Here is a 4,058-nt window from a genome sequence, read left to right on the forward strand (position 1 = left end):
GACAGTCACTAGTCGTTCTGACTGCGTCTACCTACTATCGCTAGTGTCACTCTTTTTGAGATTCTCCTCATAGAATCTCCTTCGCAACAGTCACCAATCATCCTGACTACATCTACCTACTATCGCTAGTGTCACTCTTTTCAAGATTCTCCTTATAGAATCTCTTCTGCAACAGTCACCAGTTGTTTCAGCTGTGTCTGCCTACTGTTTCTCGGGTCATGTCTCAAGATTACTTTATGGAAGATCTCTTTTGCATCATTCACCAGTCATCCTGGCTGTGTCTATCTACTATCGCTTAGTCCTCTTTAGATTCTTCATCATGAAGATTCCTCTTTGACCTCAGTCACCAGTCGTTCTGACTACGTCTGCCTACTGTCGTCACCCTACTGATGAGATTTCTTTCAAACTTGTTTTGGACATTAACACTTGACATCAATCCCAAAACATTAAACTCAAAAATGATATACTTGTTTGGATATGCTGAGCATTTTCTTTGTTTGCTTTTTTTTTCTTTATCGTATCCCCTCGAGCAAATTGATGATGTCATCTTCGACTAGAGAAGTAATGACTGGGGGCATGATCTTTTTCTTTGCTTTTTGTTTGCGGTTTAGTTCCAATTAGTTGATACATTCCTATAAAAGGGGTGTCCACTATAAGAGCCTCCATCTTGTATTGGATGGCCGTGTGCACCTTGACTCCTTTTATACAGATACGTTAATGACATTGGTTCTTCTCCTTATTTGTTGGAGTGAATACTTCATGATATAGTACATACTGATACTCATCCTATTAAGTGAATGTATGGGTCACTGCGAGTATATCTAGTACACTTCTGTCTTAGGTTACGAATGCAAGGGTCATTGCGAACAGAATGAATACTAAATACTTAGCATAAGAGGGATCTCCTGTGTGTTTGGTGTGCCTGTCATGCAAGCAACATTCAAGTCATCCTAGCATTTATGCTCTGATGTTTATGTTAACTTGCTACATTAAAAGGGACAAATTTTTGGTCATTTTGACTTCTTGTGCCTCAAATGCTTACATTTAATCTTGACATCCCAATAACGTATGTTATATTCATATTTTCATGATTGCAATGTCAATGGGAGTTGTATAACATACGAGCTTTATTTTATATCCAATGATGATAAATCGTCGAGGCTTGGTAACCAGACCTAGGGTTGCATTCAACATAGTCTTGCATTACATACTTTATTTGCATTAGCACACAATTCAATGGTAATTCTATTCATACTCCACATGCATCAGATTCCTCCATGGCTACACAAGCATTTGGTTCATTGATTCATGCTCCTGAATGGAATACCTGTGACTATCAAACAAAAACATGCAACACTACGTAAGATGTCAGTTCATACATATGCATTCTATCTAAGTACAACATACATCTCATGTACATCAAAGCAAAACAAAATAGACAATGACATGTACACAGGAATACTCAGCTCAAAATCTCATATATATATATATACATATATATATATATATATATATACATATATATATATATATATATATACATATATATATATATATATATATACATATATATATATATATATATATATATATATATATATATATATATATATATATATATATATATATATATATGTATGTATCAAAGAATGGGTTAGTAAAAAAATAGGCGCTAGTCGAGCGCAATCGATCAAAAATGATACATGTGGTGCTGGCACACCAATCGATACATAGCCAAGGATCAAAATCAAATAAATTAGACACAGAGCATCTAACTCTGTCCTGAACCCTCACCTCCAAAGGGAGCAGGAGGAGCAGGGGCAGCAGGTGGCGGAGGTGGTGGTGGCATATCCAGCCTGACAGGAGGTCGTGCACCTTCGGACTCTCGCGCGTATTGAGAGAATCGTTGAACCTATAATGTCTCATCTGGCACGACACTAGTGTATATAGCATAATAATATGTAGCCCTAGTAGACTAGAAGTAGATCTCATCCTGCGCCAGCTCCAGCCTCCACTCTGCAGTCTCTGCGTGCTCCCTCTGAAAATCTATCTCCCATTGTCACTCTACCAGCTGTGCATCCCAGATCACCACTGCAATCTACAACTCTCCCAACTGTCGGGAGGCCTGACAAACCTGCTCGCACTACCACAGCACTATGTCCTGCACCCCACCTGCTGGATGATCTGGCATGTCATCATCTACCATCTTAGGTGCCTACTGTGGTGGAGGTACCTGTGGCTAAGGCACCTGCTGCTATAGGACCTCTTGCTGAGGGGCCTGCTCCTCTATCCTTTGCCTCCTCCACCGACTATGTCCTGCCCCACTGCCCCCAACACCTAGGTCTGATCCCATCTGACATGGGGGAATAGGCATCTGCTATACCTAATGTTGGACCTGTGGTGGCATCTATGGCTATGCCTATTGCTGTTGGGGCACCTGTCCCTATCCCTATACTTGCCCTGCCATCCCTAGTGGATCTGTGAAGTGTGGGAATGGATGGCTAATCAAAAATACTTGAAATGCAAGCGTCATCCCTACATCTACTACCTCTGGCAGGTAGTCCCACTGAATAGCAGCTAAATTGCAAATATCTATCATGGATCACCCTAGATCCATCCGTGAAGGCCATCCTCACTCAATATCCTTCTGTACCCTAGCATAGGCAGAGTACTTAGGTGAAATGTCCTGTAGTCAGCCATACTGCAACCACACTCATGAGATCACAAATCTCTTGATCACTGATGTCGTCCTGCTCGCCAACAATTGAGAACTAAACATCCATGGCAGCTCTCTGGGGACATCATCCCAGTCCTTTGTCTCTCTCTAGGGTCACTATACAACGGACACTAGGTCATCAAGATGTGTTCCCCAGTGCTCAGTATTACCCAGGTGGGCCTAGGTAATATGCCCTCAATATCTACATATGTAGGGCTCCATAAGCTCCTGGGCATCCTAAAAAATCGGCCTACATATAAAGAGATGTTCCTAGGCCTAGATCTGTAGAACATAAACTCTTGCTGCCATGGTCTTCTTCTCATGGAAGATGACCTTGTGCATCTCATGGAAAAGGTGGGCCAACATGCACTGACCCCATCCAAAGATCTCTGGTGCCTCCAACATCCTGCGAAGCATGATACCCCATCCACACTCCAACCCATGATGTCCCCTGTCAGGACATAGGAAGCAGCTCAAGAATATACCCAGCATGGATGCCAACCTGTGTGTGGGTCCATAAGTATGCATCAACTCATCCCAGCTGATGGCCCTACCTCTCGGTAGCTCTCTCCCTAATATAATGGAAAGTGCCTCTGTCCCTAATCAAGGCACTGTATCATAAACCACCCGAGCACCATGGAAAGGAATCTGTAAGATCCTCCAGATGTCCTCTGGTGTGATGGTCATCTCACCCATCGGCAAGTGAAAGGTGTTCATCTCCTAATGAAAATGCTCCACCAAAGCTATGAGTAAGTCATGATTCACCATCACGGCTGGAATCTGGCAAAGAGAAGACAAACCCAATTGAGCAATGTGTGCCCGATCTGCATCATCCAAACTCCGCAATAACTCTCCATATGGCAGATAATGAGATCTAAATGAAACATCTCAGAAGACCTCCTGCATGCACAACAAAAAATGACAAACAAACGATCAATATCAAGTCGAAATGAAGCATCAAAATGAAATAAAGTGCAATTTCTAAGTGCGAAATCACAAAACTATCATAGAATTTTGCGCAGGATTCGTGAAATCTCGTGCGAAAACATTTAGTTTCACGTGAAATAATTCTTTCTTCACAAGAAGAATCTAGCCTTCGCGCGAAGATAGAGCTGCCTGCACGAGAAAAGAGATTCTCGCGCGAAACACGAATCGCCTCTCACGAAGAATCCCCATCCTCGTGCGAAACCAAAATTGTCCTGCGCGAAGATCCTCTGACCGCGCACAAAGAAACAACACATCCTATTTCTTCGCGGGAAGAAAGAAGATCTTCGCATGAGAAGAGATTAGTCTATATCAGAGCTCAAAATCACTACAAGACAAAAGCACAAATGAATTGAAA

This window comes from Cupressus sempervirens, chromosome 2 (genome assembly GCF_028749045.1).
Source record: "Cupressus sempervirens isolate cs-2001-9-10 chromosome 2, ASM2874904v1, whole genome shotgun sequence".
Taxonomy (NCBI): domain Eukaryota; kingdom Viridiplantae; phylum Streptophyta; class Pinopsida; order Cupressales; family Cupressaceae; genus Cupressus; species Cupressus sempervirens.